Genomic DNA, 11821 nt, shown 5'->3' on the forward strand with positions numbered 1-11821 from the left:
ATTTTTTGATTGATGACGTGGGGGGATTGATTTTTGATGCCGGTCCATAGAGTTTGCATTTCTTTCTTCACAGAAGCAGCATTTGTGATTTGTGTGCGTGCCCATCAGGTAGCATTCACGCTGCCAGAAATGCTCCACAAAGGTGGCAGGGATTTGCATTGTCGTGCGAGCTGACGACAGCTCCCTTCCTCTGTCAGTTCTGCTTTTTATGGCTCATTGCTTATGATTATTGTTCCTATTGAAATTCTGGACTGTCTCTATTTCTGTTCACCTGCCTACTTTTGTTCATGACGTCAGCTGCAGCTACTTCTGTGCGTCACCAAAAATTGTTCACATCTGAATTGGCTGCTTTGGTTATAGGCAATATTTCCTATGTCCAGTCCCCAGAGCTGCAAGAGCATCTTCTTTTCTCTCTCTTATATGGAATATCCCCCTTTGCTGCTTGTATGTAAAGTGAAAAAGAGAGCATGAGCAAGTGGGGTTAATTTATTAAAATCCATGTTTTTGAATGGAATCGATTGTTTATTTTTCTGAAGCTATTTATTTTCCCTGAGTGCCTTATCTTTTACTTCCAAAAAGAATCGGATTTCAAGCTCCAGCCAAGTAACCCTTATTTCACAAGAAATACATTGGCCATTTCACTCCGGTTCTTACTGAGCAGCAATTGTGTTACAAAAGACACATCTGGCAACTTGGGGATATTTATTTTCTGCAGTGCCAGCTGCCTTGGGAGTTGCTGGGGAACCTACACTGCAAGAGCAAGGAAGGTCAAAGCTGTTAGGTTCACCCCCTGGAGCAAGTCCTGCCTGTTGTCTTCCTGGGGATATTGTTAAGGAGATAAAACTCAACCATTTCTTTCTTCCCCTCTTATCCTTTTGGCTACATGCTGCTTTCTACTGGGCAACCTCTTCTTTCATGTTCCCTTCTCCCTTTGAAATTCTCCTCTTGGAGGCCTGAAGATTGCAGCCTCCCACCCACGGACTGCCTGGAGAGAACAGCCTCTACAACCAGAACGGGAGATGATGTCTGATAAAGTCCCCTGGTGAGATGCTGCCTTGGTGGGCCACCTGCTGAGGACCCACAGCAGTTCTGAACCCTCAGGTAAGTGGCTGTGAGATTACGATGGTCTTTGTTGTCAGTATAATTATGCATCAGAAAATCAGCCAGCTCCTGAAAGATAGTATTAATCTCTTAACCAGAACGGGAGATGATGTCTGATAAAGTCCCCTGGTGAGATGCTGCCTTGGTGGGCCACCTGCTGAGGACCCACAGCAGTTCTGAACCCTCAGGTAAGTGGCTGTGAGATTACGATGGTCTTTGTTGTCAGTATAATTATGCATCAGAAAATCAGCCAGCTCCTGAAAGATAGTATTAATCTCTTAACAACAGTCATGAGTTGAATGTTAGTTGGTCTCTTACCAGCAAATTATTGTCAGTATAATTATGCGTCAGAAAATCAGCCAGCTCCTGGAAGATAGTATTAATCTCTTCACAATAGTCATGAGTTAAATGTTAGTTGGTCTCTTACCAGCAAATTGTGGATGTCAAATATAAACTACTTTGCTACCCAGCACTACTGAAAATAAACCTTAAATAAAGTTATTAACTCTTGGTGATTCTCCCAGTGCACACGCACACACACACACGCACACAAATCCATGCTATAATCTATTTTTAACCACAGTTTTAACTGAGTGACATGCAAAACTGGTGTCAAAGCCATATGAAGTAACACATGTACACTAGGCTGTCGTGCCAAATGAAGTTTCTTAGGAGTTATTTATATGTCGAATACCACATAAAAACTATTTGACTAAAATTTTTACACCAGTATTTCCAAATCCCTAGTGGGGCTATCAAGCCATTCTCTGTTTTTAATGTAAATTGACCTGTTTAGCATTTGCCCAGCAGACAGCATCCCTGTGAAGGCAAGAGGAAGATCCTCCAGCTCCTGAGCACCCAACGCAGCTCATCACATTACAAGGCAGCAACCAGCAGCGGGTGGGTGGCATAAGGAACCAGCTCTCAGGCTGGCCTGGCTTCTGCCGTGTGGTGCCCTCGGCTACAGCTTCTTTGGTAAAACTTAAATTTTTTCTTGTAATGATTGTAATGGGATTTTGAACTGCTTCTGTAACATTAAAGAAGAGACAATGCTAGTATCATACCCGTGCCCTAGTCATCATTTTTAGCCTCTCTGTCCCTCAAGGAAATGAATGCTGATAAATGGAGACAGATTAAAAAGGATTTAATTTGGATTTATCATTCTTAATTTTCTAGACTTAAGCCCACGCTTTGAGGTGGCCCTTTTTGAGGAAGTGATCTGAATCCTTTGTTAGTTTAATAGGATTTGGCTAATATTACTGACCGTATCCCATCCTCAAGCTGGTCTTTTGAGGAAGTGATCTGAATCCTTTGTTGGTTTAATAGGATTTGGCTAGTATTACTGACCGTATCCCATCCTCAAGCTGGATTTCCACCGATAGTCTGAAATGAATGCTGATAAATGGAGACAGATTAAAAAGGATTTAATTTGGATTTATCATTCTTAATTTTCTAGACTTAAGCCCACGCTTTGAGGTGGCCCTTTTTGAGGAAGTGATCTGAATCCTTTGTTAGTTTAATAGGATTTGGCTAATATTACTGACCGTATCCCATCCTCAAGCTGGATTTCCACCGATAGTCTAAACAGATTTGCTTGACACTAAGGCAAATCCTCTCTGTAAACAGTTGTTGCTGTCTGAGACGAGATTTCCTACCACTGCTTTCCTTCCACACAAGTAAGCAACCCCTGTTGAAACACCCTCCCAAGGAAAGGTGAGACAAGTGTGACTAAGTGCCAGCTGGCTGTTCAGTTTTGCTTTAAAATCGTGCAATTAATTACTTCAAAATTTTCTTATGTTTTATCTGTATTCTTCTGCCACCCAAAACTGGGTGAAGGACCCCTCTAATTGTGTCACACTGAAATGTTTGTGGTGAGAGATGATTAGCAAAATTTGACCAGCCATCTTCCCCCTGTCTGAATTCCTGTATATTCCCGAAAAGCTACAGCCTGACTGCTGGGAAATGTGCAACAGCTCTCCCCATCCCTGTGCCACCTGAAGAGTTTTCTCTCTTTTCCAGTTACTGATAATCACTGAAAATGGCAAGCATGTGCAATGTGGTGTTCTCCCTGCCTCTTGCATCTCTTCCTGTTTGCCCTACATTGCAGGCAGAAGAACACCTGCCTTTGTAGTCTATACTCTCCGATCTTTCAAATATTTTTTAGTGGAGAACTGATACCCATTTTGCTTTTCTAGGAATGCCAGCTGGCGGTTCAGTTTTGCTTTAAAATCGTGCGATTATTTCAAAATTTTCTTATGTTCTATCTGTATTCTTCTGCCACCCAAAACTGAGTGAAGGACCCCTCTAATTGTGTCACACTGAAACGTTTGTGGTGAGAGATGATTAGCAAAATTTGACCGGCCATCTTCCCCCTGTCTGAACTCCTGTATATTCCTGGAAAGCTACAGCCTGACTGCTGGGAAATGTGCAACAGCTCTCCCCATCCCTGTGCCACCTGAAGAGTTTTCTCTCTTTTCCAGTTACTGATAATCACTGAAAATGGCAAGCATGTGCAATGTGGTGGTCTCCCTGCCTCTTGAAAAAAATCTTAAGCATCCCTAATGATGCTCTCTACGAGCAAAGTGCCTTTTTTTTTTTCCTGTTGCATAACACCTGCACTATTCTCACTGTGTGCGTCCCCCAAGCAATAGCTGTTTGCTGTAGACTTTGGTGGTTCTATACATCAGTAAGAGCTAAATCAAGCTGAGTTGGTTATTTTTTGCAGCTAACACATTTAGCTTTTTAAATTTGCATGTGCAGAAGTGGCTAATAGGGCAAGGGAAGGGGAGTTCCCAGAGCAGCATCGGTGAAGCAGGGGCAGTCGGCAGTAATTCTCCAGCAGCCTCAGTCCCAGAGGCTCCAGCACACCCTCACTGGGACAGCAAAAGAGGCTGGAGCTCTTATTTATGCCGTGATGGGAAATGCAGTTCATCTCCATTCCTTTTTTTTTTATTCTACAGTCTCTCCAGGGGCTGGAATGGCTATACTTTGAGAAGGAACATCATTCTGCTCATGAAGGCACGATTGCTGTATTTGAGATAATCCCTCACTCGGGTTAGAAAGAAAGAAAAAAAAAAAGATAAAATAATTGTGTGTCACCCCTCTCCTCTCCCTCTTCTTTCCACATTTCTTCACAGCTGAGGAACTGAATGTAGCACCCACGGGGTATAAAGCAGTTTATTTTGGAGATCACAGAGCGATAGTAACAGGGAAGGCTCAGCGACTCCACCGAAGAACAAGCTGCCTCTAAAGGCTGAACCCTCTCCCTCTGACCTTCTCCAGGAACCAGAGCACCACCAGCTGCGGCCGCACCAGCGTCCCTGGAGCATCCAGGGCAACTAACACCCGGGAGACAGAGAGGTGAGGCATCCCTAGGGGTGGGCTTTGCCCCGGCCGAGCCCCGGCAGTCACTAGATGGCACGCTTCAACAACGCACCGCGCTGCCGCTCCGCGGGGGCTGGGCGGGGGGGCCTGGGCTTTCCCCCCGGGAGACAAGGCACTCTCGGAAGAGCGGTCTCCTTCTGTGTAGGCTGCGATTTCCTTGCCGTTTCCTGCCTTCATTGGTGAGTTTACAGTTCACTATCAGCAGGCAGAGCCCAGCTTCCCTGCCCTCAGCCACAGTTCAATCAATCTTGCTGCCTTCAGTTTCGGGGGACGGCTCCTTTCGGCTGCTTGGAGGAAGGTCTGCGCAAAGGGATATGAACCTGGCTTGTCACTGCCGGCCACAAGGTTAGGGGGATTTGGGGTTTGGTTTAGGAGGAAAAAAAAAGCATGGTGCAGCCCCTCTTGGATACTGTTTTGAATGAACAATGTACCCTTTCCATCATTTTACTTACACTCCCCCAGCTATTTAGTAGGAGCCACTGTTATCACTGCTACCAATAGCACAAGTAGTAAGAATCAAAACTGGTTTGCCTTCTAGGCAAAGGGAGGTCATTCTCCCTCTCTACTCTGCACTGGTGAGGCCACAACTGGAATACTGTGTCCAGTTCTGGGCCCCCCAGTTCAAGAGGGACAGGGAACTACTGGAGAGAGTCCAGTGTAGGGCTACAGAGATGATTAAGGGATTAGAGCACCTCCCTTATGAGGAAAGGCTGAGAGAGCTGGGACTCTTTAGCCTGGAGAAGAGAAGGCTGAGGGGAGACCTCATTAGTGCTTATAAGTATCTAAAGGGCGGGTTGAAGGAGGATGGAGCCAGACTCTTTTCAGTGGTTCCCAGTGACAGGACAAGGGGCAATGGGCACAAGCTGGAACATAGGAAGTTCCATTCCAATATGAGAAAAAACTTCTTTACAGTGAGGGTGACAGCCCTGGGACAGGCTGCCCAGGGAGGTCATGGAGTCCCCTTCTCTGGAGATTTTCAAGACCCACCTGGATGCAGTCCTGAGTGATGTGCTCTGGGCAATCCTGCTTTAGCAGGGGACTTGGACCAGATGATCTCTAGAGGTCCCTTCCAGCTCTGACAACTCCATGATTCCATGATTCTAACTGTCTCCATAGAGGCAAAACATAAATCAAACCAGGTGATGGGTGGCAGTTTCAGTTATTCTTGCTCAGATCCTACTGGATTAGTCCTGCCAGCTGGGCACTGCTACTCCTTTACTGCACAGCACACCCTTCTGCTGCAAAAATCACAAATGCAGTGCAGTTACTCCTATCGCACCTTTAGCTCTGGCTTTCAGCCTTGCCAATGCAAGACTTTTTATGGTCCGTGAAGCTATATACACATATAGCTCTTGAACCCTGCCCTCCAAGGGGAGGCACTGGTGCCAGGACCTTGGTTCTCCATCTGGTGTCAAAGTCCACCCCCTGCCTGGCACAAAGCAAATATCTCCTTGGGGGATGCATTTATACTGCTCATCAGACTGCGTGTGTCTATGCAAATGCTTCAAATTGGATTAGGATTTGTGAAACAAATCTCCTAATCGTGTTTCTAATGATGCCTTGGGCTGCCCAGGGGGCTGATCTCTGAGCGCTCTACCTGGATGCCTTCCGGGTGAAGCTCAAGGGAGAGAGGTGCTCCAGCAGGCTTTCAGCCCATGGAACCAGCCTAGAGCTAAGCCAAAATGTGAATAATGGAGATATCAAGTCCTCAAAACAAACCATTGCATGCACAGATTTACCCCTTTGGTGCCACACTACCTGCCAAATGTATGTGGAGATACTGTTCTTGACATTTAATGTGAAATTTCCCCCAGTCTTTATTTGGGAGCAGGCCTTGAATTTGTTCCTCACTGATCACTATGCTGTATGTTGTTTCCTTCAAATTAAAGCTTTTAGAGAATTTTGCCAATGATTAGTGAGCATGTGTCTACTGTGTAATATTTTTCTTTCCTCCTTTTTCCTTGCCCCTGTATAAAGTACCAGTCATGACTGTCCCAGGGATTTGTTCTTCTGCAGTGTTGATGGATGTGGTACCAGACTTAGGAAAAAATGTATTTCCTACAGAGAAGTGCCATAACCCACTGCCCTATCCCATAGTCTCTGGTGCCTGGGCGTTGGGAGATTTTAAAGGTATGCTGCAAGCTGCCATCTAGGAGGATTCAGTCATGCAGGGTAGCTGTTTTCAACCTTGCTGTTTTTCACCTTACCGTTCTGGTTTGGAATAAGATATATAAAATCCAAGCTCAATGTGCCCTCTAGTGAGAGCTTATTCCTTCCTTCTTCTGGTTAAAGAAGCACTGCCAGAATTTAATATCCTAGTTTATTCTCCCTTTAAATATGGCTAGAGAGAGCTGGCTGATGCCACTCAGTGGGGAAAAAAGTTCTTCACCCCTTCACAGCAACCCCTTCTGTTAGACAGCAACACTGTGTAGTGATGGATGTTACCCATCTCCATTTTAGTTGGTGGTAGGTCGTGATTTCAGGCCTCGAAGTCTTACTGCGTGTCAAGAAGAAAGGAAGTACAAGCAGAGGGAGAGGAGGCAGAGAGCCAGCAACAGAGCTCACACCTGCAACCTTTTCTCAATGTGTCATTTTTCCTTGGACATCTACTATGCCAGGAGACTGCAAGGTCTAAAAACATGTGCAACTATTTATATCAACTAACACGTGCAGGACATAGGTACAATAGGCTACTCAGCTAAGTATTACTGGAGTATTAACTATTACATAAGTGCTTAAGTACAGGGTACTCAGTGAAGTATTACAAGTATTACAGGGCAGGCAGGCAGCTGTTGGTCAGGAGGGGAAGCTTTCATTTCCATGGTCTTTGGAGAGGATTGTGATTCCTCAACCAGCCAAGTTCCTGTCTGTTGAGTCTCTGCCTTCTTTCTTAGGGTGTTGCATCTTCCCTCCTCCCCCAGGTATTTTCCAGCTAACTATTACTGCCCCTACAATTTCACTTCTGCCTGTGTACTTACTTTCACGTGGCTTTAGCTTACAGTCTTTCTTGCAGCTGGACAAAAGCTTTCTAAGCAAAGAATGGTGCCCCCAACATAAGACGGACACGGACCTCTTGGAGTGAGTCTGAAGGAGGGCCACGAAGAAGCTCAGAAGGCTGGAGCATCTCCCCTGAAAACAGGCTGAGAGAGTTGGAGTTGTTCAGCCTCGAGAAGAGAAGGGTCCAGAGAGACCTTATAGCAGCCTTCCCACACCTAACGGGGGCCTCCAAGAAAGCCAGAGGGGCTGCAGGGAGTGTAGTGATAGCATGAGGGGGAACTGTTTTAAACTGAAAGAGGGTAGATTTAGACTAGATATTTGGAAGAAATTTTTTCCTGTGAGGGTGGTGAGGCACTGGAACAGGTTGCCCAGAGAAGCTGTGGATGCCCCATCCCTGGCAGTGTTCAAGGCCAGGCTGGATGGGGCTTTGAGCAACCTGCTCGAGTGGGAGGTGTCCCTGCCCATGGCAGGGGGGTTGGAACTCGATCATCTTCAAGGTCCCTTCTAACTCAAACCATTCTGTGATTCTAAAACTCAGCCAAGGCATCGCAGCTGTGCCACTGCAAACGCAAACCTTGAGTCCCAGGCAGCTGAATATCTGGGCTGCTGTTTAGCATTTGTAAGTTAGCTGCACAATCCCATCAGAACCAAGGTAAAGGCATAATATTGCTCTCTGTTGTGAAAACTAGACTTGTGTCATACTGATCGTTAACACTGGGTTTTTTTAGTTATGATTGGGGCAGGTTAGACTACTAGCTCTTCACATATTTTGATGCCATCATGAAGAAGTTCAGGCTAGACAGCTCATAATAACACCAGCAATAGAGTCCTTGAACTAGCCATTGATTATAGGACAGAACCTCTTTCAGATTAACACGCTGGTTTGGATTTCTGCAAAGATCTTCTAGTGACAGAAAATGTCCCACAGGCTCAGATAGGTCCCGGTGGTTGCTTTAACACCTTCAGAAGCACCAAGCGCACCAGAACACTTTCAGCAAGATGTGCTGGTTTTGAAATAGGCCATAAAAGATCTGAACAACAAATTTTGTAGTGGAGTCTTTTGTAGAGAACAAAGGGAATATTAGAACCCTCCTTTTGAAAGTTCAGACATACAGGAAGAAGACCAAGCTTTTTGGATAGTAGAGCAGAAAAGCCCCCAGGTATCTGATAATGAAAAGAAGCACTTACTTATCAGAAGCCACACACACGGAGAATGAAGAATGTGATCGTGGTGGGGCAGCTGGAAAAAAAACCCTCTTTGATTTGCCAGTTAATCAGAATGTACTGCAGAGAAATCAATATAAGGATAATCTCATTTGCTATTTATTTCTGGCTCATATTTTCACAGGCTTTGAAATGTGCATTTCATCAGTCATCTACTCTGGAGAGGAACGGCATGAATTTCAACAGTTCTGCTATTTTTGCCTGCAAAATATTCAAAATTGTTTCTGCAGAAGCTATGGGCAGCAGTGGGGGACATTTATTTAAAGAAATTTGGAACAATGGATTGCTAGTGATTAAAATAAAAATGGAAATTACATCTGTATGCAGGAGGCAAATGAGTATTGCATTTACAATACTTTGGCATTTTGCATGTATGAACTATTCCTGAGTAGTTGCATTTTGGAAATTTTGAAGCCTGGCTGTCTTTTGAAGCCTATGGAAAATGCAGATTCAAGCTCCTCATTTTATGCTAATGTAGAGGTGAAGGAGAATACCAGTTTGTTGAAACAAGGGAATTAGCATGTGAATGGGGAGTATTGGACTTCTCCCTCTTGAAAAGGCAGCTTTCAAAGTAGAAACTGGGACTTAAATCTCACGCTGTGATTTTTCTCTTTTTATATTCCTAAATCATGTTACTTGTAGTGCATTAACAGCTTTTGAGCCTGTACCCCATCGGGCTACAGGTGCTGTCATTCTACCTAATAGCCATAATCTACAAATCTAACCGTCAATGACCCAACTTGGTTTTTTCTCCCCGCTTCCTACTTGTTCTTTTGGATCTCAGTTTCAGTTTTCAGGACTGACGGTTAGGAAAATGCTTACAAAGTAGGACTGTGACTGGGAAACCATCCTGGGCTCCCTCCTTTCTCCTCAAATCCTTTTTTTTTCAGAGGGCTGCCTTGTCAGCCTCAGCAGAGAGGTTTGCCTTTGGTGCCGATGTATTCCTTGCAAACACAACAAGCTTGCAGCAGTACGTGGCTGAGTAGCCAAATTGCAGTGACGCAGGAGAATTAGTGCCTACTGAAGGGAAAAGACTTGTGGAGACAGTTTCAGGAATGTTTCCACCACAAGCAGCCATCCATCCACATGTCTAAAACCACACAGCTCAAACGACCTAGTCACCTACTGTAACACGTCAAGCCACCTTCAGCAGAAAAGACATTCTCCGCTCACGTGGGGTAAAAACTCAGGAATCTCTGCTGTGAATGCCCTTCCTCAATGAAAGCAAATTTTTGCCTTCTGAGCTCCCCTCCTTCCTCTCCCCCACCTCCATTCCCCTGCATTAGCCAGGGTAACCTGCTCTGTGTTTCACCCATCAGCTTGCGTTTGTGCGACGGCGTGCGTGTTTGCTCTCCCTCATTGCATTTTATTTGCCTTTGATTAATGATTAAAGCAAGCCGAAACCATTGTAGCTGGTTTTAAGTGCCACCTTTAGCAGAGAATGGAGCTTGCCTTAGGTCTGTGCTGGTGGCACGACTACTCCTGCCTCTGCCAGCACCAGAGCTGGGCCACTGGCAGGCATCGCTCTCCAGCCCAGTCCTGCAAATATGACTTGAGATGCTGCTCTCTGCCCCACCCAGCCTGCTTTTATCTGCAAATACATTCACACCATTTTGAAAACGTTTTATTTGACAATAACATGGAGGTTTTTCTGGTTTAGCCTACTTATTCATTTGGGGGAATCATGGTAGTCTTCTCTTGAAAAAGAACATTGGCTGGAGCTTCATAGCAACTGGATGCTCCCACTGCAGTACCTGAGAGGAGTGGCTAAAATCCACTTCAGCTGCACTGCCGGTTGGAAAGGTGGCAGGAGGTGCAGTTATAATATGCAGCTTTAAAGGTTATAAAGCTCTTCTTTCCCCTGGCAATGCCAATGTTTGCCTTTCTGACTGAATTACTGACTTTTTTATGCAATAGCTGCCCTTGCTCCACAGAGGGAATGTAAATCACTCAACAAAACAAGTGTTTACAGTCGTGAGATTACAAAGGTTGTTTGGTTTTGTTTGTTTTCAGAACGGATGTGTACTTGTCTTGATTGCCCTACTGGGCAATAAAAGTTTCCTAATCAGTTCAGTGAAAAACCTTGATTGGTATGGGACTGGTGTTGTTGCTGACTTGCAATGAGATGTAGCATCTCCCAAAAGGATTAATCATAAAACACCTGCAATCTTCTCAAGAGAAGGCAATTTAGGTGGAAGGTGGTGAGAGAACACACACCACTTTTCAGTTCAAGTTGCCCCAACCATCCTTTGCAACCAGTAGCTGGTGTCACGTTCCTAAATCTGCTTTACGTTGTGCTGATTTAAATGAAGTCCCACCTGATGTCTGAATCAGAAAGCTACTGCTATAGTCACGAAAGACTGAATATGGCAAAGATGAGATACTTTAATATGGCTGAACAAATGTCACACTGAAAGGACTGCCTCTACTACTACCCTGGTTCCTTTGCAGCTCTGGAGAGGATCTGTAACCCCTTTGCTGTCTCAGTGAGGAGAGGGGAAGCAGGAGCACTTCTCTGCTGCTGGAGATTGACCTCCCAAAGACGGCACAGCCTGGAGGGAATGTGGGACAGCGGGTCACTGGGGCTGAGGTGCTTGTGGCCAAGCGTGAGGCTGATCGACAGAGCCCAAGGCACCAGCTGTGCTTTTCCCTTGCTGGACCAAGAGGCTCAAAGTGAGGTGGAATTGCAAAGTCCAGCTGTTTGCAGACAGCACTCCATGACAACCCAGACCTGGCTTATCTAGAGCCATTAACTGCTGGGTGCCCTTTGATTCTAAAGCCTGAGCATTAGCCAGGCAGCCCAGTGACTTTCAGCCAGGGCCAGGATGCAGATTCTTCCTCAGAGCTGTCTCACCTTCCTACCTTCCTTGAAATTGTGTACCAAGAGATGTCTTAAGCTATATATCATTAATATTATTCTTAGGAACTCCTTTTGGGGTTACTCAGTGTGGCAAGGCAGAATACAGCCGCATTCTGTTTTAAGCCCACTTTTCTCCCACATCCCACAAGCATATGTGCTTGCACAGATGTGCCTCACATTTGGTTTTGTCTCTGTGTGAAGCTACACCGTATCATAAAGATTGAGTGGAATGTCTATATTTTACCAAATGGAAAA

This window comes from Calidris pugnax, unplaced genomic scaffold, assembly GCF_001431845.1.
Source record: "Calidris pugnax isolate Ruff unplaced genomic scaffold, ASM143184v1 scaffold164, whole genome shotgun sequence".
NCBI lineage: Eukaryota > Metazoa > Chordata > Aves > Charadriiformes > Scolopacidae > Calidris > Calidris pugnax.